The 27,448-nt window shown below is 44.8% G+C and overlaps 1 protein-coding gene across 1 annotated transcript in view; it reads right to left on the bottom strand.

The window, feature by feature from the left end:
- Nucleotides 1–27,448, bottom strand: part of FRAS1 (Fraser extracellular matrix complex subunit 1) — a 419,940-nt gene that overhangs the window by 284,085 nt on the left and 108,407 nt on the right.

The raw sequence follows: 27,448 nt of genomic DNA, 5'->3' as shown, positions 1-27,448 counted from the left end.
CAGGCTAATTATACCTTGTACTGAAGATGACTAATATTTAAGGTGGTTGTTCCGTTTTCAAAAAGCAACTGGTCTTTGTTTTTTCTTTGAAGACGTTCCGCTTTTCACCCAAGAAGCTTCTTCAGTGGCAAACTGAAGAAGCTTCCTGGATGAGAAGCAAAACGTCTTCAAGGAAAAAAACCAAAGAAAGAGCAGTTTCCTTTTGAAAATAGTTGGGACAACCATGACATGGATGATTGAGAATCTCCATAGACATTTAAGGTATATCATAATGTGTACCCTAACATGCAACCACTAATAGATTTGAGAAGTATTGAGGAGTGAGTGTGCCAATTGCTTCTCCTAAGCACACTTTCCTCCCCATTTCTCCTCTCATACCTATGGCTTTCTGAATGTCTAAGTACATGAATGTCTGTGCAAAACCACTTGGTATTCAACCGGGGAATTGTAAACGAATGCTAATCTGCAACAGAGAAACAGCAGATGGACAAGATTTCAGCTCAAATTTTCTCTGCTCTAAACAGCTCTTCCTACTTAGACCTTATTGAAGCAGGCCATAGTTGTTCCGAGAGCTACTTCATATCTTCAATAAAAACTACCTGTTCCTCCCTTCCCTGTATACCTCTTAAGTGCATGGTTTGAGGAGAGAGGGAGGGAGGGAGGGAGGGAGGGAGGGAGGGAGGAAGGAAGGAAGGAAGAAAGGAAGGAAGGAAGGGAAAGGAAAAGAAGGAAGGAGGGAAGAAAAAAGAAGGGAGGGAGGGAAAGAAGGAGGAGGAGGGAGAAAAAGAGAAAAGAAGAAGCAAGGAAGGAGGGAGGGAGACAGAGAAGAAGGGAGGGAGGGAGGGAGGGGGAAAGAAGAAGGAAGGAGGGAGGGAGGGAGGGAGGGAGAAGGAAGGAAGGAAGGAAGGAAGGAAGGAAGGAAGGAAGGAAGGAAGGAAGGAAGGAAGGAAGGAAGGAAGGAAGGAAGCAAGGAAGCAAGGAAGGAAGGAAGGAAGAAGGAAAAGGGGGAAGAAGAAGGAAGGAGGAGGAAGGAGGGAGAGGAAGGAAGGAAGGAAGGAAGGAAGGAAGGAAGGAAGGAAGGAAGGAAGGAAGGAAGGAAGGAAGGAAGGAAGGAAAAAAGGGGGGGAAAGAAGAAGGAAGGAGGGAGGGAGAAAGGGAGAAAGAGAGAATAGCTTTGGTGGAAGCTAATGTTTATTTTTTAGAGAAGTGGGAATTGATACCAAAAGAAGAGAATAACTGTAGCTCAGCTGAACTGGGGCATCCTTGGTGCTCTCTCCGTTTGGTTGTTTTCTTGTGGACATTTCACTACACAACTAGGTAGCGTCGTCAGGGCATCAGTATGAAACGTCTTCCAGAAAAACAACCAAGCACAGAGAGCATCAAGGACTCCAAAGTAGGAGTTGGTTTTTTCCCCATCCCATTCCATCTCTTCCAAAATGCTGAGGAAAGAACTCCAATATCTGTGGGAATTACAAGCTGGGAATGACAGGTATGTTAAGATTAACGGTATATTAATCTTACTCATACTAGCGCAAGGATGGCACTTCTCTTGGCTTGGTGTCAAAAATTCAGAAAATGCTTAATATGACTCTGCTGGCGCATCATGTCCTCCCACCCCGCTGAACAAAAGAGGAACAATTCTTTACATATTTATTTAAAGTCCAACTTTAGGTAGAGCTATGCATTATATAAAGAAATTATAAAAATAGCACTTAGAACTTATATACCGCTTCACAGTGCTTTGCAGCCTTCTCTAAGCAGTTTTATAGAGTCAGTCTATTGCCCCCAACTATCTGGATCCTCATTTTACCGACTTCGGAAGGATGGAAGGTTGAGTCAACCTTGAGCCAGTCAAAATCGAGCTCTAGGCTGTAGGCAGAGTTTGCCTGCAATACTTCACTCTAACCAACTGTGCCACCGGACGTTTCCTCTTATGAACTTCCGCTAGGAAACTGTGCAAGAGCACACCCTATTCTCATGAAATCTCCTTATACAGGTAGTGTCAGCCCTGAAACCATTTTGGAGCATCTTCAAGGCTGCCACAGCAAGACCGGTTGAAGCTGTGGGAACGGGAGGTGGGAGGTAGAGATAGCTGGGGGATGTGTAGCCAAAATAAAATTCTTTCTCCTGGAAACCATAGACGTCCTCACCAGGTGCTAAGGAGGTGAGGACTGAAGTCAACGGGAGTTGGGACTACGACCTGATTGGACCATGTGACGGACAGGTAGCCTGGGGGCAAGAACTTTGGGGTTTGATTTAGGTGGGGAAAACCTCGGGTCCTTTTCACCAGACGTGCCAACATGACATGCCCAATAAAGTCATACTTTAAGGAACTCCAGGCCTCAGAGTTTTGATTGTGTTGGGTAAGTTACTTGGGGTTGTGGTTCGCCAGCAGTCCGCGGAGACAGCAGCAGAATCGGACAGTGGGGAAGAACAGGGACCAGTCCAGGAGCCTGTGGAAGACTTGGATGAGGGTCCTGCATCTGATACAGAGATGGGACCAGGACCATCTGGGAATTATGTGCTGACTCTGGAGCCTCCAGATTCTGGCAGCAGCGAGGCAGAGGAACAAGGGGAGCCTGTTCCCAGTGCGCTTGTGCACAGAGCTGCCAGAAGGCAAGAACAGCTAGGACAAAAGGGGAGACTCAGGAGTAAGGCTTGGAGATGACTGCCCCTCCCATAAGGTATAAAGGAAGTGCAAAGGTAGGAAAACCTTTGCAGGAAGCAAAGTCGTTCACTCTGTTCGGATTACACCTTGAAGCTCTGTGTGGACTTTGTACTTCAGTTGGCTTTTTACAGTTAATTCAGCCCTTTAGTTTCTGGCAGCCATTCAAAGGAGAGAAAGGTGGGTGCTTATCTCAAGGGACTGTTTGAGACTCATTACAGGCTGGGAACGAACTTAATTCCCAGCACTGAAATAAAACAAGAGTTGTTTGGACTAAGCATGTGTTTAATTACGGTCTCAGGAAGCCTTGGTCAGAACACTTGGAACCCTGACAGGTAGTCTCAACATACAACAATTGAGCCCAAATGATGTTGATGTTGATGTTGCTCAGTGAGACATTTGTTACACAAGTTTTGCCCCGTTTTACGACTTTTCTTGCCACATTTGTTAAGCTAATCCCTGCAATGACTAACATGGTTGTTAAGTGAATCTAGTTTTGACCTTTGACTTGGCTAGTTAGAAGATCACAAAAAAGGTGGCCGCATGACCCCGGGACATTGTCAACTGTCATACAAGTTAATCCATTGTCAAGCCTCCGAATATAAATCATGGGGATGCTGCAAGGGTCGTAAGTATGAAAAATGGTCATAAGTCACTTTTTTCCCCATGCCATTGTAACTTCAAATGGTCACTAAGCAAAATGTTGTAAGTCGAGGATTACCTGTATCTGAAAATCGTGCAAGAATGGGGCGTTCTTACGAGAATAGCTGTTGCCGTATATTGATGAAAACAAGGGCACCACCCAAAACATTGTGGCGTGTCACCTTTGACCCTAGTGTCACAGGTTCTCCAGCCCTACCCTAGAGGTTGGCATTCTGCTTGGCAATATGCCAATAACCCCTCTCATGTTGAGGGGAGGCTATTAGATGGCATTATATGCTCTTGTCCAACTCCATGACCGGCATAACTTTGGGGTATATCAATATACAGCTTTTCAAACGGGTCATCGCTTTCTGGCAGAGAACATCTCGTCCACCCGTATGAACCTGCAGGGAATCTTAAACTTAAATACAGCCAGAGAACCACATAAATTTACAGCCCTGGAGTTCAAGACATAAATGTTCCCGGGGAGAGGTTTCATATAGGTTTTTTTTAAAAAAAAACCTCCAATAACATAACTAGCCTTCGGTATGGATGGAGTAGCTGCACTAACAGAGGATAAGCTGAGAAAAACTGTCTCGCTGGGTCTGATTTATGACTCCGTTGCAAAATCAATTCGGGCCAAGTTATATGTGTGTCAGGCTAACTCCCGTGCTGCGTTTAATCTGATTTCTGAGTTTTAAACGAAAGAGGGGGAGAGAATGACGAAGGAAACGCAAAAGCTGTGGGACACTATGGAAGGTTTGGGGCCTTGCATATCTACCCCCCCTCCCATTAGAAGACTGGTGTTGATATATTCAGCCCTAATTTTGGCTGTTGATGTCACTCCTGTTCTTGCTTATCCCAGCGATGAAGAAAACCTAGAACAAGGAATGAAAGATAGTCCTCTACTTATGACTGGTCACCTAGGGACCACTTAATGTTACAACGGACACCACCACCCTGCAGTCATATAAATGCATTTTGCATCCTCGGCTATTGTCCCGCATCCAAGCGTGTGATTTAAATAATTTAACAACCGTTTCGCCCAGGGTAAGATTGGCTGCCGTGGGTGGCGTGGCCCAGCCTTATCCTCCAGCTCTGCTGCACATGCGGGAGAAGCTTCCCACGATGACCAACCTGACCCTGGGTGAACCAGTTAACCTGGTCACAAGGAGCCGGGCGCACTGCCAGCAAAGATCGTGAGGGCCGGCGCGCCCTTTTGTGGGTTTGTTTTTTTAAAATAGTTTTTTTTTTTTTTTTTGAGGGAAGGAAGGAGGAGGACCAGGGAGAAGAAAGCGGGAAAGCGGCTTTCTCCTTCCCTTGTACCGGCTGCTTCATTGCCCGTTTCTCTATTGCAGTGGAGCACAGCACCCGGATCCACTTTGATAAGGGAGTGGGGGCAATTTAACAACCAGTTTATTCAAACCGGTGTGAACCGGCTGAATCCCGCCGCTGCTCGCATCCCATAGTCATGTGACCACGATCGGCAACTTTTTTGCTGGGAAAAATGATTTTAATTCTGGTTTCCACCCAAAGAAAACCCCACCTCACGGCAAACAACGGGTTTGCTTAACGGCTGCTGTGTTTGTTTTATGACCTCCACAAAAAAGTCATAGTATCAATCATGTGATGATTTGCTTTATGACTGTCACAATTTACAACCAGAATTGCTGGCTCCATTACAGTCGTAAATTGAGGGTGACTTAGAGAGAGAAAAAAAAGATAATATCCACTCTGAATGTGTGACTCTGCATCTCACAGGCTGGGAAGGTTGTGAAGGGGAAATCCACTTCAAACAGAACAGAGGTGGGGAATTATAGCTCCATTATGACTTATGGACTTCAACTCCCAGAATTCCTGAGCCAGGAATTCTGGGGGTTGAAATCCACAAGTCATAAAGGGGCCATGGATCTTGGATCAGCACCAGTGGCTGACTTCTGGCAGGCCACACAGTATCTATTAGTATTTTAAAAGTAAAGAGGCAGGCAAAGACTTCAATAGGCTTAAGAAGTGAGATGAAAAGAAAATTACAAGGTGGAATTTAAGCAGAGGAATGCCAAGTTCAACATCCGGATGGGAAAAATGAAAGGCAAAAGTACAGGAAATGGGAGGACCAGCTTGGCAGCTAATGGGTATTTTAATAGACCACAAGTCAAACCAGAGCCAACTTTCAGCCTTATGGGGTAGACTGGGTGTCTCCAAACTCGTCAACTTTAAGACTTGTGGATTTCACCTCAGAGTCAACTGTCAGCCTATGAGTCTAACTGTCAAATCAAAGCCAACTATTAGCATCATGAGGTAGACTAGGGGGTCTCCAAACTGGATAATTTTAAGTCTTGTGGACTTCACCTCAGAGTCAACTGTCAGCCTATGAGTCAAACAGTCAAATCAGAGCCAACTATCAGTCTTATGAGGTAGACCAGGGATCTCCAAACTTGACAACTTTAAGACTTGTGGACTTCACCTCAAAGCCAACTGTCAGCCTAATGAGTCAAACAGTCAACCTTTTTATTTTTTTTTTTTGGGGGGGGGGGGGGGGGGGGGGGGGGGGGGGGGGGTGGGGGGGGTTGTTTGGGGGGGGTTGGGGGGGGGGGGGGGGTTTCCCCTGGGCAAGAACTGGAGGGAAAGAGAAACTGGGGGGGTTGTATTTAGGGGGGGAGGGGGAAGGGGGGGGGGGGGGGGGAAGAAACAAAAGAAAACAAAAAAAAAAAAAGAAAAACCAAGAGGGGGGAAGGGGGAGGGGAGAGGGGAGAAAAAAAAAACAAAAAAAGAAAAACATACAAAAAAAAGAAAATCAGAGCCAATTATCAGCCTTATGAGGTAGACCAGGGATCTCCAAACTTGACAACTTTAAGACCTGTAGACCTCAACTCCCAGAATCAAACCGGGTCTGACTGTTAGACTTATGAGGCAGACCAGGAGGTCTCCAAACTTGACAAGACTTCTGGATTTCAAACCCCAGAATTCACATGACCTCAAGGCACTGCAACCATCATAAATATGAGTCAGTTGCCAAGCATCTGGATTTTGATTGCATGACCACGGGGATGCTGCCACAGTGGTTAAGTGTGAAAAAATGGTCATAAGTCACTTTTTCAAGGCCGTTCTAACTTTGAACGGTCACTCAATGAACGGTTGTAACTCAAGGACTGCCTGTATATGAGCTTTCAGCCAAGAGAAGAGGCTGTCATACATGATGTGTTGACTTCTCCTTTGCCGGACATCTGGATGGTTGGCTGTCAGAAATGCCTTAGATCAGGGGTGTCAAACAAGGCCCCGGGCTGAGATCCGGCCCACAGGGCTGCCCTGGAAACAGTGAAGGACCGGCCCGCGGTGCCTTTGCCAGCAAAAATGGAGCTCAGGAGGGCCATGTGCAGCCCCTCCAAAGATCTGTTTCCGCTAGCAGAGGGTTGCAGGAGGCTGTCCTAGCTGAAAACAAAGCTCAGGAGCCTATTTTCACTGGCAGAATGCTCAGGCCACCATAGGCTCCCCCCAACATGAGTGATGTCGAGCTGGCCATGCCCCCTGGCCACGCCTCCCTGCCCCTCCCAAGGTCAAACAGAACCCTGTTGCAGGCCTCAGTGAAATCAAGTTTGACACCCCTGCCTTAGATCTTGCAATGGGCAGAAGGTTGGACTAGATAACTTCTAAGATCCATTCCAACCAGGGGTGGAATTCTACTGGTTCAGATCGGTTCGGAGGAACCCCTTGCTCTGAAGATCAGCTGGCAGTGCTGCGACGAGCATGTGGGCCTGCCCGCCCACCCCTGCTCTTTCCTGTGCTTTATTTCCTTTTGTTAGAGCACAGCTCATTCGCGCGGCAGAGCAGTTTGCGGCGGCTCAGCTGTTTTATTCACAGGGACTGCAGTAGAAGGTAAGTATTAGAGCTTTTAAAAATGCGGAGCGTGCGATCACCGAACCAGTTGTTATGCCAGTGGAATCCCACCCCTGATTCCAACTCTATGATTCTATGATTCTACAGATGATTGGAATCTTGCAAAAGATGCCAGATCTGGCCAGACGCTTACATCTCTAAGCAAGACTGCATGCTGAGTTACTCGAACCCTTCTCACTTTGTAAATCTACTCCCCACAAACAGAATTTTGAGGGTACAAAGAGAGGAAAAAGAAAAAGGGGAACCTGCAAGATTGACATCAGCTCGGGAAAGCAAATATTAGATTTCTGGATCGCAATGGGTTTAAAACTAAGACCAAATGCAATCAGGAATCAGGAAAAATAAATGATTCAGGCACGTGCTTGGCCTGGGACAAGACCCAAATGCAGTAATGTTTTTGCAAGCCGCAGGCTGCTCTTCAATCACATTTTAGCACTCTCTAGAGTCTCCCAAAATTGTGATGGAAAAAACACTGAATATTGGCCATGCGATTTGGGGTTTTTTAAAAAATGAAAATGGTTGCATTAAGCTTCTGCTAGGCTTAGCACACCTATTTTGGATTATGTCTCCCAAATGGTCCAATAATCATCTAAAAGAGCAAAAAGCTTTCGCTTTCCTTTCTCCTGGGTGACCTCTTCCTACCAATAAGCTCAAACAAGCTTGTTTCCAAGTAAAAGTAGGCAAATGAGATTCAGGGAATTAAAACGTGGAAGGGGACTCTCTGTGGCCAACTCACCATGGTCAACTCGCCATGGCCATGTCGACTCACCATGGGACAATTTAACAATCCAATTTAATTATTTAAAATAATTTATCAAAGTTATTTTAATTTTGGTCATTCGCATTTCATTTTGTCCTTCCTTTTTCATCCTTTCTTAAAATGCTTCTGATTCATCATTTCTTTGATATTAGAATAACTCTTGTCCTGCAACGAGTTAGCCGTGGTGAATTGTCCCGCAGCAAGTTGGTCGCGGCAAGTTGGCTATGGTGAAGTGGTATATACAGACCTTTAAAATGACAAGTGCAACAATGACAGTGGTAGACTTGGTGAGAGATCTTATGAAGAATAGCTGTAGGAACTGGATTTGTTCAGCCTAAATGTCATGCCCCCGTCGGAGTCTGGATCCAAGGAGGAAGACGAACAGCCGTCGGAGTGGGAAAGTGGCTCCGTTGGCTGTGGAAGAAACTGGGGAAGGGCAAAGTCAGGCTGGGCAAAGAAGGGAAGAGGTAGAACAAGAGAGGGGCGGTTCAGAGGAAGACCAAGACCCACCCTCTCTTCATCCTAGGGCACGTAGGGAAGAATGGAGAAGAGAGCAACGTGGGTTGCGTGGCTTACAAGGGAGGAAAGGGCCCTGATTCCCTTCACAAGGCACACCTGGGGAGGGAGTTTAAAGGAGAGGCAGTTGGGAGGGGCATTTGTCAGGAACAAACGTTGAGTTTATCTAATGTTGGCTGCTGTTATCTGAGTACCTGGCATCCTCCCAACTGGTTTGATTTACTACCATGTTACTTCACTTCTGGAACTCCTTATCTTGCCCTTCCGGTTTTATTACCTTATCTTGCTTTGTTGGATTTATAGTTTAAAGTTTTCTGTTTACACTGTTTTGGATTGGAATATCTTTCAGTGATGTTCTTGCCTTTATTTAGTAACAAGAGAGCTCAGAAAACATGAAGGAATGCTCTGCTTTTCATTGTCCAAGTGATGACTCATCCTTCCACACCTAAAGTGGTAAAAGAGGAATAAGAAGAAGGTGGGGGGAAGAGGGAGGGAGAAGGAAGGGGGGAGAGGAGGGAGGGAGGGAGGAGAGAAGGAAGGAAGGAAGGAAGGAAGGAAGGAAGGAAGGAAGGAGGAAGGAAGGAAGGAAGGAAGGAGGAAGGAAGGAAGGAGGGAGGGAGAGGAAATGGAGAAGAAGGGAGGGGAGAGAGGAGAAGGAAGGAAGGGGGAGGGGAAAGAGAAGGCAAAGAAGAAAGCGAAGGAAGATGAGGAGGAGGAGGAGGAGGAGGAGAAGGAGGAGGAGGAGAAGGAAGAAGAAGAAGAAGAAGAAGAAGAAGAAGAAGAAGAAGAAGAAGAAGAAGAAGAAGAAGAAGAAGAAGAAGAAGAAGAAGAAGAAGAAGAAGAAGAAGAAGAAGAAGAAGAAGAAGAAGAAGAAGAAGAAGAAGAAGAAGAAGAAGAAGAAATAATATCCAACAGTCCCTGCTTTTCCCTGCTACTATTAAATCACAAGAGGAATTTCAGAAGGGAATGTCTGCCTTGGAATCTTTCCAGGAGCAGATCTTTTGGCACCATTCAGAGGATCTCCTTAACAAACTGCTGGAGAACTTCTCTGCCTTGGAAGAAATCCAAAGAAACTGTCTACCCGCCCACCAAACCCGGAGAGCATTCCGAAAAGCCAGGGGTCCTATCAATCCTGTGTCTTTTGAGAGGGGCAGAGACTAAAATGATAAAGATGGCTTCTTTATAACAAAGAGACCATGACTCATTCCTTCGGACACGCAAGGCACGCAACAGCTGTTTCAGTCTCCAACTTATCTCCAGTTTATTGGGCTTTAGGAGCGCATTCACCCAATGCTTAACGTGTAACAAGAGACAAAATCTTGGGAAATGCACGGAAGTGAATGTAGGACATCTGTTTCGTGGTGTCTCTTTCTTTATACATTGGCACAGTGAACATGGATTTGGGCAGACTCTGGGTGACCATGGAGGGCCGGAGGACTTGGCGTGTTGTGGTCCAGGAGGTTGTGAGAGGTTGGGCATAATTTATCGACTGAACAACAACAACAACAACAACAAATTTCATGCTTTAGTCTAAAACAACCACAACAACTTTCATGATCTAATCCAAAAGGCATTGGGGGAAAGAAAAGAGAAGGCAATAATTAATGCAAATGAAGAATTTCTCTTCTGGAGCATGAGACCGTGTTTATGAATATGGGGTTATGTAGCTCGCAGACGACAGATCCGTATGCAACAGATGCTTTTCAGCTGCTGAAAGGAACTCGAGTGTTTGTTTGTCGTAGCGGAAAACAGTTAATGTTGCAGCAAGAATTACTCTGGCAAAGACTAAATCCTGGTGATTGCAGCATGAAATAGATCAGCGATCGTGTTCCTCAACTGGCCTCTGGGGCAGCACTTGTTATCAATTTGAAAACAGGAAGCTTAAATCTAAAATCCTCCGGTGCCACTCAAAGATGATCAGTCAAATCAAAGTGAACAGAGGTAGTCCTTGACTTACGGCCACAAGTCAGCCCGAAATTTCTGTTGCTAAGCGAGACAGTTGTTCAGTGAATTTTGGCCCACTTTACGACCTTTCTTGCCACAGTGGTTAAGTGAATCCCTGCAGTTGTTAAATTAGTAACATCGTTGTAAAATGAATCTGGCTTCCTCATTGACTTTGCTTGTCAGAAGGTCGCAAAGGGGGAATCACATGACCCCGGGACATTGCAACCATCGTAAGTATGAGTCAATTGAGTGGTGCGATGGCCTAGAGGTGGCGCTCTCTTGCCTCCCAATCAGGAGGCTGTGAGTTCAATCCTAGGTAGAGGTAGGTATTTCTCTCTCTGGGCACAATGAGAATATATACATGCTGAACAAAACTCCGCCCTGGTGACAGGAAGGGCATCTGGCTAGTAAACACTCAGCTCCATTCAGCTGCCCAGACTTCACCCCACAAGGGATTATGGGGTCATATGCTGCACCGGTCGTAAGCATGAAAAGGGCCGAAAGTCACTTTTTTCAGTGCTGTCGCCACCTTGAACAGTCACTAAATGAATGGTCGTTAAGTCGAGGACCACCTGTACAACAGTGGTTCCATAAATGTCATAGGCTTGCACCCACAATGCTTTCATCTCTCTTACTTAGCAGCTCAAAGTGACAACTGCGCTTGAGTCACCAAAGTTTGTGTAAGCAGAAATTAATTGCGTTCCAACCTATCTGGAGGGGTAACCAGGTTTGTGAAAGGCTGATCTAATGGTATCATAAATTAAATATTGCCACACATTTATATTTTAAACACACTGCAAGATGGGGTTGGAAAACAGCAAGATGACTTTCAGTAGATGGCTGCATGAGCAGCTCCTAACTTGTTTACTCACACAAATGCCATTTAAACAGCCCTGTGGCTTGGAGGAAAGCACACCAAAGCTGGCAATTTATCATTAACCCTGACTAGTATATTGTTTCTAAGACTTTCTGCTCTGCAGCCATTGGAGAGGCCTTAACCAATCCTAGAATTCAGAAGAAACTATCTAATAGTGAGAACAATTAACCAGTGGAACAGCTTGACACTAGAAATTGTGGGTGCTTCATCACTGCAAGTTTTTAAGAAGACACTGGACATCCACCTGCCTGAAATGCTATAGGGCCATGATGGCGAACCTATGACATGCGTGCCGGAAGTGGCACACAGAGCCATCTCTGCCTGCACATGAGCCGTCGCCTTGGATCAGGTCCACTGCGCATGCGTGCATGCCTCCCACCAGCCAGCTGATTGTTGCTGGTGGGAGGCATGCGCGGGGTGCGGGGCGCATGCGGGAGATGCATGCACATGTGCAGAAGCACGGGGAGCATGCGTGGGGGACGTGCGTGCACTGTACACTTTCGGCACACGGCGACGAAAAGGCTAGCCATCACTGCTATAGGGTCTCCTCCTTGAGCAGGGGGCTGGACTAGAAGACCTCCAAGGTCCCTTCCAGATCTATTCTGATTCTGACTCTAATCAGCTGTCTTGTCAGCATTTGTATATTGTCCTCGACTTACATATATTTGTTTAGTGACAACGGCACCAAAAAAAGGTGACTTATGGCTCTTTTTACACTTTATGACAACTGCAGCATCCTCACCGTCACAGAATCAATATTTGGATGCTTGGTAACTGACTCATACTTATGACAGTTGCATGTCCCAAGTTCATGTGATTCCCTTTTGCGACCTTCTGACAAGCAAAGTCAATGGGGAAGCCAGATTCACTTAGCAATCATGATTTTATTTTATTTTACTTTACTCTACTTTATTTTTTGCTTTTTGTTTTAGTAGTTTATTATATTTTAATTTAATTTAGTTTAATTGATTTTATTTTATTTACTATGACATTTATTTGCCGCCCATCATGTATCTAATGACTGTTACTAACGTAACAACTAGAGTGATTCATTTAACAACTGGGACAAGAAATGACATAAACTGGGGCACAATTCACTTAACTGCCTCCCTTAGCAACAGAAATTTTGGACTCAATTGTGGTTGCAAATAAAGGACTACCTGCAATCATTAGGATTAAACAGGGCTTCAGACACAATTCCCAAAAGATGTTTTGGAATATATAGGGATATAAACGTTATAACTGTCTGCACATTTCCAGCAACTGCTGGGCTGTTCTGCAGAGAAAAGCTGCAGAAAAGATGTAGCTGCTTTAAAGAGCCGCAAGCAGGTGTCCTTAACAGATAACAGTTAATAGATAATCAGAGTTGGAAGGGACCTTGTAGGTCATCTAGTCCAATCCCCTGCCCAAGCCGGAGACCCTACACCATTTCTGACAAATGGCAGTCCAATCTCTTCTTGAAAGTCTCAAGTGATGGCGCTCCCACAACTTCCGAGGGCAACTTCTCTTCCATGGGTTGATTGTTCTCACTGTCAGAAAGTTTCTCCTTATTTCCAGTTAAATCTCTCCTTGTTCCATTTTCCATCCATTATTCCTTGTCTGGCCTTTGGGTCCCTTGGAGAATAGCTTGGCCCCTTCCTCCTCTCTGTGGCAGCCCCTCAAATATTGGAAGACTGCTATCCTGTCTCCCCTGGTCCTTCCTTTCTCCATTCATGAGAAAGTGCAGCCCAAGTGCAGCACAGCCCTAACAGTCTCCTCCATCTTTGTTCGCTGACTGCTAAAGTTTCTGTCAACAGAAGAGCCTCATCCATATTTAACACGGAAACACAAACATTGGCCTAAGTACACAAAATGCTTATTGGGGGGGAAAGGCCTTGGGAGAATAGCCTTGCTGAAAACGCAGAGATGTTGGAGTGCGAAAAGGCACAGAACGCAACTCAAGAAGGGAGAAATAAAAGGTAATAATTTAGAAAAAGACAAGAAGAGGAGAAGCATTTCAAAATCTAATGTAAAAGATATCTGGACTTCAATTCCCAGAATTCCCCAGCCAGCATGGCTGGCTGGGGAATTCTGGGAGTTGAAGTCTAGACATCTTCAAGCTGCCAAGGTGGATAACACTGATCTAACGTTTTCTCATAGGTATCATTACTCTACCAATACTACTCAGAAAATCTTACATCAATGAATCTTATTAGTTATGTGCTTTCTAAAGTATGGTCAATTAAGGGATTCTGTCATTTAGCCTTTGCATCTGCCTCCCTGCAAATCTGTTCTCCCTGCAGGCGCCTCATTTCTGTTGGTCCTGAGGTAAATTATTCTACTGGCGCTACAGGAAGTTCTCAACTTATGACCGATCACACTTAGCAACTGTTCAAAATTACAATGGACTCCCACAACATACTTAAAATCTGGTTCTGAGTCCCCCTCCTTTATCATGTGATTCCACATTGGTTGCTCGGCAACCAGACCGCTTGGTTGCTCGGCAACCAGACTCTCATAGAGTATATTCATGAACTGGAATAGAGCTTGGTAACAAGTTCAGCCAATGAATAGGCATAGCAACTAAATCAGCCAATGAGGACAGTTTGAAAACTGAAACTAAAACTAGCCTAGGTGTGGCTCTATATTAAACTATATGAAGCTCTGAAGCTATGTTAAGCTCTGAGTCAGTTTACTGAAAATGAAACTGCTTCTCTCCTCTGCTGTGTATAATGCTTGCTTGCCTGCTGAACTAAAGTGAAACTGATGTCTCTTTCTGAGCTGCTGTGTGTCTGCTGAAGTTACTTGCAGCATGTTTCTGTTTGAGTTAGCTCCATGTTGGAGAAATCTACAACTAGTCTATAAAATCTACTTATGATGTTTATAAAGATGTTAAATGAAGCATCAGCGTTTATTTTTCTGGTGCTGAATTAACGCTGCAAAACTCTGAACACGGACCACATTTGCAGCATCCTGCAGTCACATGACAACATTTTATGACATTTTTTTGCTTCCAGATTTTGGTCAAACCGGCCCCTAGCGAACAACGGGTTCGCTTTACGATCATGGAACTTGTTTATCGGGAAGTGAGGCGGTTCAAATAAATGAAGGTTTATTGTATGCTAAAGCTCTTTACAAGAATCTGAACTACTAACCCGCAAAGCAAAAGCAGCGGTAGATAAGAGTCAAAAGAATTCAAGGCTGGCTGGACTTAAATCTCTTGCGGGCACGAAGGGACTCAAGACTGATGACATATTTGACCTCTCCCTCAGGCTCAGCCTGGCCATCTCCTAGAGGTCACTTGCTTTACAACCGTCGTGACTTAGGACTGTAATGGGGAGATTCCATTACAGTCATAACCTGAGGACTACATGTGGCCTTTTCCACATTGTGGAGCCTGATCTGGCCCCAGGCCATGATTGACATGTTGATGGTGGTAACTTTACACTAGACTAGTGTTTCTCAAGCTTGGAAACGTTAAAATGGATGGACTGGCTGGGGGAATTCTGGGTGTTGAAGTCTACCCATCTTAAACTTCCCAAGGTTGAGAGACACTGTACTAGATGAATGTCAACCTGTGCCACAGTGCAATGATGGTTAGTTAACTGCCAGCAAGGTTGGGAATGAGATATTGATGAAGAACTTAGTCCACATTATTCCCTTCAGGATTCAGTGACACACAGCTATTCCAAGCTATTGTGTCTGCCTGATCTTTCACGGCTGCAAGAATTGGCAACCAAATTCTCCTCCAACTTTTTGGGGTCAGAAATCATTGAAGAAAAGATGGTATCAGAGACAGGACTGGCTTTGTCAGAAGGAAAAGGCAAAACACACAGCCATGTCGCCCCATAAGATTGTACCAGGAGCCAAGATGACAAAATTAACTGATTTAATAAGAGAAAAGAATACAACTAATTTTATTTCTAGGGGTAGTTCTCGGAATACGACTAGAATTGAGTCCAAAATGTCTGCTGTTAAGTGAGACAGTTGTTAAGTGAATCTTATTCCACTTTATGATATTCCTTGCCACAGTGGTTAAGTGAATCACCGCAGTTGTTAAGTGAGTAACATGGTTGTTAAGTGAATCTGGCTTCCCTACTGACTTTGCTTCTTGAGAAGGTCACAAAAGGGGATCATGTGACCCAGTGGGACTGCAACCGTCATAAATATGAGTCAGTTGTCAAGCGTCTGCATTTGGATCATGGGACCACGGGGATGCTGCAACAGTCGTAGGTGTGAAAAACGGCCGTAAGTCACTTTTTCCAGTGCCGTGGTAGCTTCAGTTGGTCACTAAACAAAACCTGGAAACCACTTCTAGACTTTGTTCTTGAATCAGAAAAAAAAAATGGAATTCTGACTTTGGGTTTTGCTAATTAGATTTGTTCGCTGTTATCAAATTGGCTAGTATTTACAAACCATGAAAAAAATTTTTTGGCTGTAACTGTTTTGTATCTTACTGTCCTCCAAAAAGTTGGAAGTCAATGCATTAACACACACACACACACCCCGTTTGCCATCATTCTACACCTTTCTTCTCCCTTCCTTCCCCTTTACCAGTGATGGCGAACCTTTTCGGCACCAGGGGCCCAAAGCGCAAGCGCACACAGCATGCATCCCCAAAAGGCAAAGTAAGTGTGTGCCCTGCAAATGCGCCCTGCCCCCATGCAACTGCACACAACCCCCACACTCCTGCACATGCACAATGACCCCCTGCCTGCACCCCGCCCCACGCATGCATGCACAGCCTCCACATGTGCGCCCTGCCCCTGCGCATGTACAGCAGAGACCCAAAGACCAGCTGGCTGGCGGGAGGTGCGCGTGCGCAGCAAAGCCGAGCGGGGGCGACGGCTTGCATACCCGTAGAGAGGGCTCTGCCTGCCACCTCTGGCACGCATGCCATTGGTTTGCCATCACGGCCCTATACTATCTTTATTTTCATTTGCGTTTTACACTGTGATCAATCTCAATAAAAATTTATATTAAAAAGCAGAGATTTTACCAGGAGCCTCGCCCCTCCTGTCTGCCCAGGGAAAGAGGCTTTTCAGGCTAATAATATGGCATTGCACGGTTGTTTTTTTTTGCAGTTTCATTCCAATTAACTGACAGTATTTATTGGGCAGACAGCAAGATTAGCCAAGGCCAAAAGAGACACAGAAAATCACAGAAGAGGGCAAAAGCACAAGCTGGGGAAATTATGGAGAATTCAGATCAAAGGCCTTTCAGAGGGAGAAGACTTTAATTCTTTTTTTGCTTTAAATAAGTATGAGCTAAGATCAGCAACGTTGCATGAATGCAGATATAGCAATAGCAATAGCACTTAGATTTATATACCACTTTAAAGTGAAACTGACGTCTGTTTCTGTTGCTGTTGTAAGTTGCTTACAACAGGTTTCTGTTTGAGTTTGCTCCATGTTGGAGAAATCTACAACTGGTTTGTAAAATCTACTTCTTATAGCAATAGCACTTAGACTTACATACTGCTTCATAGTGCTTTACAGCCCCTCTCTAAGCGGTTTACAGAGTCAGTAAATTGCCCCCAACAATCAGGGTCCTCATTTTACCCACCTTGGAAGGAGGGAAGGCTGAGTCAGCCTTGAGTCTGGTGGGATTTGAACTGCCAAATTGTAGGCAGCTGGCTTCAGAAGTAGCTTGCAGTACTGCACTCTAACCACTGCACCACAGAGGCTCCATATATCCTTGTCTTATGATCACAATTGAGCCCCAAATTTTCGTTGCTAAGCGACAGAGTTGTTAAGTGAATTTTGTCCTGCTTTACAACCTTCCTTGCCACCGTTTTGCGGAGTGATTCACTGAAGTTGCTAATTTAGTAACACTTTTCTTAAGGGGAATCTGGATTCCTCACTGACTTTGTTAGGTTGCAAAAGGGGATCACGTGACCCTGGGACACTGCAACGGTCATAAATGTGAGTCAGTTGTCAAGCATCCGGATATAAATCATGTTGACTATGGGGATGCTGCAACGGTCAAAATGGTCATAAGTGCCTTTTTTCAGTGCTGTTGTAACTTCAAACAGTCATTAAGCGAACTTTGCCAAGCACCCAAATTTTGATCCCTGGACCGTGGGGAATACGATAATGGCCCCTATGTGTGAGGACTAGATGTAAGTCACTTTTTTTTTAGCGCCATTGTAATTTTGAACGTTTGCTAAACAAATTGTTGTAGTTTGAGAGTTACCTGTATACTACGTGTAAATATAAGAACTGGTGCCAATACAATAACCAAACTACAGGTCATCCCCACTGTTGTGGTTCACCGGCAGCCTGTGGAGACAGCAGCAGAATCGGACAGTGGGGAAAAACAGGGACCACGCCGGGAGTCTGGGGAGGACTCGGACGAGGGTCATGCGTCCGATACAGAGATGGGGCCAGGGCCATCTGGGAGTTATGCGGAGCCTCCAGAATCTGACAGCAGCGAGGCAGAGGAACAAGGGGAGCCTGTTCCCAGTGTACGCATGTGCAGAGCTGCCAGAAGGCGAAAGCAGCTAAGACAAAAGGGGCGACTCGGGAGTAAGGCTTGGAGGTAATTGCACCTCCCATAAGGTATAAAGGAAGTGCAAAGGTAGGAAAACCTTTGCAGGAAGCAACGTTGTTCGCTCTGATCGGTTTGGAATCTGAATGCTCCGTGGTGAATTTGTTCTCTGTTTGGTTTTGAAGGATTAATTGGGACTTTAGTTGACAGCACTTCAAGTCACATAAGATGCATTCTTATCAGACATATGTCCTGAAGAAGTTTGGCAAATGTCCCTAGGACTAATTATAACCAGTTAAGACTTGTTCCGGGCTGTGAATGACGATAATTCACAGCCATTGAACTAAAATAAAAGAGTTTTGGATTTTATATGTGTTTGTTGGTATCTCAGGAAGCCTTGGTCAGAACACCCAGTGAGTGACCACAATTGGGACTACCGTAGCAACTTGGTAGTTAATCAAAGCGGTCACTAAGAGAAACTGCAATTGTGCATATCCTTCGACTTTCCATTGCTTTACAGACCTGCAAAAGTAACCAATATGAGGATTGGTTGCAGGGTTTCTTTTTCATCCTTGTCATAACTGAAGGTTGCTGAACGAGGCAGTCACTAAATGAGGAACTACCTGTAAAAGCAACACTGGCGACGTTTTTTTTTAAATCCAATTTCCTGGATTAGCCTAAATGGGCCAAGCGCAAATTATGTTCCCTATTATTATTATTATTATTATTTTCCTTTTAACACAGAGTTGGCATAAAGCAAGCCTAACAAAGAAAGCCTTTATTAAGACCTTTTAAAATAAGGGGAGGTTAATTGTTGAAGATAATGACACTGTTAGGAAAACACAGAAAAACATTCCTGAAAGTTTCCTTCTCCAAGCAGACCAACACCAAAGTGTTTCTTTAAACTATAAAAGGAGCAGAGAAAAGTCAATTATTTCAGCCAGAAAGCACAGGGCACCAAGTGTTTAGTACCAATACAAAATGAGGCCACAATGGCAAATATAATAAATTTTGAAACAAGGAATGGGCTGTTTTTCTACAAATGCATAAGCCTAATCCCATTTAGAAAATTATTTAAGCATATTATTTCCTTTTCTCAGTGCATAACAGAACTCTCCTCCAAATGAGTAATAAGGATTTTTATGTTTCTTCATTATCACACATTAAATCCAAGAGCTTCACTTACTTCCCAACCAGGATGAAGAAAGTATCAAAAGCAAGGAAAGGTTTAATGTCTCATCCCTTCATCAGCTGTTACTTAGATCAATCAGAAAACATCACATTTTGATTCAGACCAGATGGAAAAGCTAAAAAGGAAGGGGGGATATATCTAAGTGGGCAGGGTTTTATTTATTTTCAAAGTATTTAGAGCTTACTCAATTCCTAGTAGACTCGGAGTGGAACACAAGATCAGAAGAAAACGTTTAGGAAAAAGTATACAAAATTAAAATCATATCATCCCCCCAAAGAAAAGGAATAACGTCATAGGCACTAGGAAAAAAAATCTATACAAACTAAGTTAAGGGCCCACAAATTTCTCCCTTTGTTGCTGACAGGATTCCTGTCTTTAAAAATAATAATAATGATAATAAATTAAAAGTAATGGGAACCTGGACACGGCTCCCAGTGTCACTATTTCCAGAAATGTGTCCCGAATCCTGTAATTCTTGGGAAATTAAGTGGTTGGTGGTTAGTGGCAATTTTGGGATGTCTTGGACCAGGGGATATCAAACTCAATTTCATTGAGGGCTGCATCAGGGCAGTGGTTGACCTTTGGGAGGCCCAGGCGACTATGACCCCCCTCTAGGTGGGTGTGGCTGACTGGGTGGGTGTGGTCAACTGGGTGGGCATGGCCAGCTTGACCACTCACTGGGCATGGCTGGGTGGGTGAGAGTGGCTGAGTGGGTGGGCATGGCCAACTGGGTGGGAGTAGCTGACTGGGTGGGCGTGGCCAGTTTGACACCACTCACTGGGCATTGCTGGCTTGGGGAGGGGGGGTGGCCAGCTGGGTGGATGTGGACAGATTGAGGCCACTCCCCAAACTGCCGGCATGTTTCCTCTTCGCATTGGGTAGATCGGGTGGAAGAAATGTGGGCTGGCCCCTTGCATTTTCCAGGACAGCCCCACAGGCCAGGATCCAATCCACATTGTGGGCTACATCTGGCCTGCAGGCCTTGAGTTTGATATCCCTGTCTTAGACCCTTTACCTGCCCTGACGAAGTAATTAATGTGACAGGGAATTTTCTATGGGGTAAAGGGACCTGGCAGGCTGCTTTCCTCAATTTGCTTTGAACATACAACCACAAGAATTTCTGTTGTTAAGCAAGGTAGGAACTTATTTAATTGTGCCTGATTTTACAGCCTCCTTTACATGGTTGTTAAGTCAGTCACTGCAAGTTGTTAAGGGAAACGAGCAGTTCAATGAAGCGAATCTGGCTTCCTGCAATGACTTTGCTTCTCAGAAATGGGCAATCACAGGCCAGTTTGCCAAAGGCCCAAATTTTGATCTTGTTGGGGATGCTGCAAGGCAGAGGTGGTATTCAGCAGGTTCTGACCAGTTCTAGAGAACCAGTAGCCGAAATTTTGAGTAGTTTGGAGAACCGGCAAATCCCACCTCTGACTGGCCCCGTGAACCCCATCTATTCTCTGCCTCCCATTGAGTCCCAGCTGATCGGCTGGGTCTTCTTTGGTTGCCCTGCACAGGAGAACGGAGCTGGAAAGCAGGTTAGAGAGGTGGGGAGGGAATGGGGATTTTACATTATCCTTCCCCTGCCATGCCCACCAAGCCACGCCCACCAAGCCATGTCACGTCCACTCAGCCACACCATGACCACCAAGCCACGCTCACAGAACCGGTAGTAAAATAATTTGAATTCCACCGCTACTGAAAGGGTCATCCGTTCCAGTCGTGGTGTAACTGTCACTAAATGAATGGCTATAAGATGAGGACTCCCTGTAGGAAAGGGAGTAAGAGAAAGAGCTTTTTGAGACATTTTGGGTTGGTGTTTTTTTTTTCTTTTGTCTTTTTGAGCCTCTGAATTTCAGCTCCATGCCACATTCTAGGGAAAACATACGATCCCCAAGGCTCTCCTCGTCTGTCGTTGCAAATGTCTTGTCATCATGACTGGATTCTTTTTCTCCGAAATGAAAGGACCTTTTTTTCTGGGATGCCTGCCTGGCACGGAGAAGGCTCTTCGCTTCCTGAGGAACGCAGGAGCGGCACCACCTAAGAAACCCTGGCAAGTGAACATTGGTGGAAGGGGACGAATCATCCACACAAAAGATTGTCGCTAAATAAAACCTGCCAGAGAACAGGTCGTTTTAATTCCCCAGCGTTGCGAGGAACCAAGGAGCAGGTCACAGGGGGAGAGGAGACCCGGAAAAGGAATTTGGGTACGATAACCATCCTGATGGCCTCCAGAGCAAGACGGTCCTTGAGAGAAGCAGGTTCTCCAATCAGGAGGAGGGAAAGCTTCCCAGGAATCCAGCCTTTCGGAAGGAGAATTTATGGAGAAGACATCTGGACTGCTTGAAGACATCTGTAGACATCTGGACTGCTTGCTTGGGCAATGACAAGCCCAGGGTGGAGCAAGGACAAGAGAAGGACAGTTCCCTAACTTTTCATTCTGAATGCTTGGTCTTCTGTAGCTCTCATTTGTGTGTCTCTCTCTGTCTCTCTCTCTCTCTCCCCCTCCCTCCCTCCACCTCTCCCATCTTCTTCTCCCTCCCTTCCTTCCTCTCTTTATATCTCTCTTTCTCCCGCTTTCCTTTCTCTCCTTCCTTCCTCCCTCCCTCTCTTCTCTCCTTTCCCCTCTCTCCCCTTCTCCCTCTCCCTTCCTCTCTCCCCTTCCCTCCCTTCCTCTCTCTACCCCTCTCCCATCTTTTCTTTCCCTCCCTTCCTGTCTCTACCTTTCTCCCGCCTTTTCTCTCTTCCCTTCCTCCCTCCATCTCCCACCTTCTTTCCTTCCTCCTTTTCTTTTTGCTTGCTCCCTTCTTTTTTTCTTCTCTCCCTCCTTCCTTCTTCTTATCCCTTTTGCTTTTCCCTTTTTCTTCCTTCCCTCTCCTTCCTTATCTTTCTTCCTCCCCGCCCTCCTTCTCCTTCCTTCCTCTTCTTTCCCTTTTTCCTGCCTTCCTTCCTTCTTTCCTTCCTTCCTCTCTCCCCATTCACATCCATCATGGCCACATGAATTTTCAAAGGCAGCATGTCATGGATCTTAGGAAAGTGTTTCCTGTACAGGTAGTCCTTGACTTACAACCATTCGTTTAATGATCGTTCAAAGTCACAACGACACTGAAGAAACTGACTTGTGACTGGCTTTCACACTTACGACCATTGCAGCATTCCCCATGGTCACGTGACTTGGCAACCGGCATGTAATCATGGAGGCCGCAGGGTTCTGGGATCATGTGATCTCCATTTGCAACCTTCCCAGTGGCCTTTCCCCAAGCAAAGACACTGAGGGAAGCCGGATTCACTTAATAACTGCAAAGATCTCTGTCCTTTGGACCAGGAAAAAAACAAAACCAGTTCCAAAGGTGCTTTTTCCAAAAAAAGGCAACTGGACTTTTTTGTGTGTTTTTCTTTGACAATGTTTCGCTTCTCATCCAAGAAGCTCCTTGAGTTCTTATCATTGGAAGAAGCTTCTTGGATCGAAAGCAAGACATTTTCAAAGACCAAAAACCAAGAAAGTCCCGTTGCCATTTGGAAAAAAAAAACACCTTTGGGACCACCACGACCGGGATGATGATGAATTCTCCATAGACAGAAAGAAAACAAAAAACCAACCCACTTTCTGTTTTGTTTCTCTAGTTTTCTCACCAGCCATTTTTACTCTAAAACAAGTTTTATGACTTCACTTTCAACTCAGCACTCTTACGTGCAAGATTAATAAAATAGTTTTCTTGTTCTACACCAGGCAAAAAGTCCATTGCCAGAATCCAACGGAGTCATTAATCTTAAACAACAAAGTCTTCATTACTGAATGAAAATGATTAGCAAGGTCAGCAGCAAACAGAATTTTGTAAGTTGCTTGTGGGGTTGTGGGCTTTTTTTCTTGGTACTGTTTCAAAAGCTACTCCGTTCTCCCTATTCCTTCATAACTAGAGCCATAATTTCATCTGTGGCTGACAAGATCTTAACTAGCTTCTACTTTTAAGTCAATCAAACTGAGTAAATGGTAAGAAAAAGTATAACTCACTATTTACCCTCTGTACGCAGGGCATCGAGGTTTACCATTGCTAGAAATTACGGGTAGTCCTTGAATTTCAACCACAATGGAGCCCTAACTTGTGACAGTAAGTAGGTTGTCATGTGACCAGATCTGATTTTATGACCACTTTTGTGGCGGTTGTTACGTGAATGCTGCAGACATTAAGCAAACCCATTGTTTGCTATGGGGTATTTTGGCCAAAACCAGTAAATAAACACTGAGAGAGAAAGAAGACTAGCCAATAGTCATCTGAGACATTGCTCCTCTTTTATGTCCTATGGGAGGGACCAATCGTTTCTGAAGTGTGGCCTTACTCCTGAGTCGACACTGCTTTCTCAATTGTTCTTGTCTTCTGGTAGTCCTGTGCATGCGCAGGCTGGGAATCGGTTCCAGAAGCTCCCCCGCCTCACTGCTGTCTGAGTCTGAAGGCAGCAGATGACTGCAGGCCTGCCCTGGCCCATCCCTGCCTCTGATGCAGAGCCCTCATCCGAGCCCTCCTCAGCCTTCAAGACTGGCCCAGGTTCCTCCCCAACCTCCTCACTACTGTCCAACTCTGCTGCCACCTCCGTCAGCCACCGGCAAGCCACAACAGTTGCTATCTCCATGTTAATCGAAAAAGGTGTCAGACAGAAGAAAGACCTTATCAATGATGATGCTACCTCAACAATAGAAGACAATCCCTTAGAGGAGTCTTTCTCAACCTCAGCCAAAAATGTCTAGATATCAACTCCTAGAATTCCCAAGACGACTGCTTTAGAGGAGTCCCTCAAGGCCTTCGGACGTTGTGGGAGCTCCATCACTGGAGGCTTTCAAGAAGAGATTGGGCTGCCATTTGTCAGAAATGGTGTAGGGTCTCCTGCTTGGGGGGGGGGTTGGACTAGATGACCTACAAGGTCCCTTCCAACTCTGTTAATCTGCAATCTGTAGGAAGACGGCCATCTTGTCTTCGTTTCTTGGATGCCGCTGCTTATTTGGCAAGGCTGCGGTTGAGATAATAAACAGCACCTCCTGTTTCATTTCAGGGGTTAGAAGTTCCGGCAGTATTGCTTGATAAAACTTTTAAGGGGATGGCCACGGCTAGCAAATACTCCGGATCTCCTCTGCAATCTCCGTGGGCCGTAATTAAAAAGAGATTAAATGCTGATCGATAAGTTTAATTTGAGTCACAGACTCTCAAGGCTGCTCCAGTTCAGGAGAAGGAGGGAGGAAGAACCAAGAAGGAAGTAAGGCAGAAACAAGATGCTTAACAAAGCATTATTATTCCTCCTCCAAGCGTAACACTGGCTCTTCTTCTACCATTATAGTTATGGTACAGGTAGTACTTGACTTATGGCTTCAATTGAGCCTAAATTTTTTTGTTGCTAAGCAAGAGTTAGCATGTTTTGCCCCATTTTACAACTTTTCTTGCCACAGCTGTGAAGTGAATCATTGCAGTTGTTACATTTAACGGTTGTTAACTGAATCAGGCTTTCCTACTGGCTTTTATTTGTCAGGAGGTCGCAGAAGGGAAAACACATGACCCTGGGACACTGCAACCCACTGCTGCGCCCAAAGGTCACATGATCCTCCTTTTGCGACCTCCTGAGAAGCAAAGTCAACGGAGGAACCAGATTCCCTGAACAAGCAGATCACTTACATGATCAACTGCAGTGTTTCACTCAACAACTTGGGTAAGAAAGGTTTGTAAAACGAGGCAAAACGCACTTAACAAATGTCTCACTGAACAGCGTTAAGTTTTGGGCTGTGTTGTATAAGACCCACCCATCTTATCTATCCCGTAATATTGCATGGTGATTTAAACCGGCAGAAGTTTGAACCTTCTGAGAAACTGATGTTAGGCATAGTCCAGTTAAATCAGGTTGCTGAAGCTGAAGTCATCGTAATCAGGACAATGGACAGCTCCCACTGACTGACAGACTCTCCTATTTCCACTATAGACCAAATACAGCAGAGATCTGAAGTCATTGTGAAAAGAAGAACTGGGGTGACATGATAGCAGTGTTCAATATTTGAGGGGCTGCCAGAAAGAAGAGGGGGTCAAGCTATTCTCCAAAAGCACCTGAGGGCAGACAAGAAGCCTAAGCAGGGGGTTGGACTAGAAGACCTCCAAGGTCCCTTTCCAACTCTGCTGTTCTGTTCTACTCTACCTCTAAGCCTTAAAAACTCATTCACCTCACCCCACAAGAGGATCCAAAGGAGATTGGTTGGTTCCTTCCTGAATTTTGCATCTCCTGGATGTTCCAAGAGTAAAGATGAAGGTGCATTTTAAATCCATCTTCTGAGCCAGTTGCGGAAAATAGGGTGACATCTGGCTGGGAAAGCTTGAGAAGAAGAATTGGGAGTTCTCTCGGACTGCAAAGCTTATAGCTTGTTATTTCCTGATCCTTCCTCAAACTACTAAAGTATGAAACCCTGGAGTTTGAACCCATGGCATATTCTTTCTAACACTTGGAAGGACTAGCTGCTACGTAGTAGATCTTCACTTCATCCAATCATAAATATCCGTACCAATTCACAATTGTCTCAGAATGGTGTCACATGCATCACAGTATTATCATGTACATAAATAAATAAATACGTTTCAACTTCTACCCTCAAAATGATGTTGTAGAGCATTGCACACCTGAACAACTAGACACAAGAACAGTTTTTCCCCGCATGCCATCCCTCCGCTGAACAACTAATTCCCACAACACCATCAAACTATTTACTAAGACTGTAGTACTATTCTTCTTCTCATCCTTCCTATTACCTGTCTCCTTTTCTACTTACGACTATAACTTTGTTGCTGGTATCTTTACGATTTATATTGTTTTGTTTTGTATCCTAGTATGATTTATGTTGATTGCTTATTTAGTATCCTAAGACCATCACTAAGTGTTGTATCTTATGGTTCATGATGAATGTATTTATGATGACTATGATCATGATTTATCACTTGTATCTGAGAACTTATGCACCCAAGACAAATTCGTTCAATCACACTTGGCCAGTAAAGAATTCTATAAGGCAACTTTGTACTTACATCAGAACAACCGATACAACTGAACAACAAATACAAACAGGTAATTAACATGATGGCACGAAGATGGCATCATGATGCAAAGGTAATCATTTCCCCCCGTTTTCATCCCCAAATGTTCCTGAATCGAGCAGGCAAGAGAGAGTTGAAAGGCAGCTGTATCCAAAGACCTAGTACAGCTCTAGTACAGAACAGTTGAGCTAAACCATGCCCAGGCTCCTTGCTGTCTCCTTCTTGCTCACATCTTTCAGTTTCCAAACAGCCCTCAACTCTCACACACTGTCAAGATGCTAGCCAGATGAATACCAATGGATGCCGATAGGCAAATGGACAATTCCCCCCCACCTCCATTTTGCTCCCCAAAAACTAACCCCGATCACATAATTTCGTAGCGAAGCACGGGTATAGAGCTAGTATTTTATATTTTAATCAGCAAAGAGGCCATCTATCATCCCCCGCTCAAAAGACTCTTCTCCAATCAACACCTTTGCACCAAGTTCTCAGAAATCTTCCCCACTTTTTTCATCAGATTTAAATTATAAATACGCTAGGGCTGAGAAATTTATTAAAGGCAAGGCTTGGAGGGAGCAGGTTAATCACATTATGATTAATTGGTTAAATTTAAACGTAATTATATTTCAACGTGGGAGGCTTTTGACTTGGCCCCATCGACTTCGTGGAACATGACCCTGGCAGAAGGCCAAAATGAACCTGTCATCCAGGCTGCCCTGGATTAGAGACTTTAAAACTTGAATAATTCATAACCAAGGAAGCGTGTCCTTCTTGGCCCTTTCTCAAGGTAAGAAGGCGGCAGGTATTTTCTTAACATCCTCGGTTGCTATCTTTGCACACATCTATATTCTTTCTTCTGCTAATTAGTTCAACATAAAGGGGCCTGTGTGGCGCAGTGGTTAGAGTGCAGTACTGAAAGCTACTTCTGCTGTAACCAGCTGCCTGCAATTTGGAGTTCAAATCCCACCAGGCTCAAGGTTGACTCAGCTTTCCATCCTTCCGAGGTGGGTAAAATGAGAACCCAAATTGTTGGGGGGCAATAGGCTGACTCTGTAAGCCGCCTAGAGAGGGCTGTAAGGGGCACTATAAAGCGGTATATAAGTCTAAGCACTATTGCTATAATAAAATCAAAGTTAAGTGTTGTAACTAGTGAGACCGCATTTGGAATATCGCCTCTAGTTCTGGTCACGGATCTGCAGAAGAAAAAGAAATGCTGAAGGCTTAGAACAGGGGTGTCAAACTTGATTGCATTGAGCAGTGGTCCCCAACCTTTTTGTACCAGGGACCGGTTTCAAGCAGAAACATTTTTCAAGGGGGGGAGAGAGAATCCGAGTTTGGTAGTTTGCTTGCAGACGTTTCATTACCTGACTAGGTAACATCTGATGTTGTTACCTAGTCGGGTAATAAAACGTCTGCCAGCAAACCACCAAGTTCAGGG

The sequence above is a fragment of the Notechis scutatus genome, chromosome 4 (assembly GCF_049901735.1).
Source record: "Notechis scutatus isolate UNSWTSFEM ecotype Mainland chromosome 4, rNotScu1.2, whole genome shotgun sequence".
NCBI classification, from domain to species: Eukaryota; Metazoa; Chordata; class Lepidosauria; order Squamata; family Elapidae; genus Notechis; species Notechis scutatus.
Note: the sequence above shows the minus strand (reverse complement) of the source record. Positions and strands in the feature narration are given on the sequence as shown.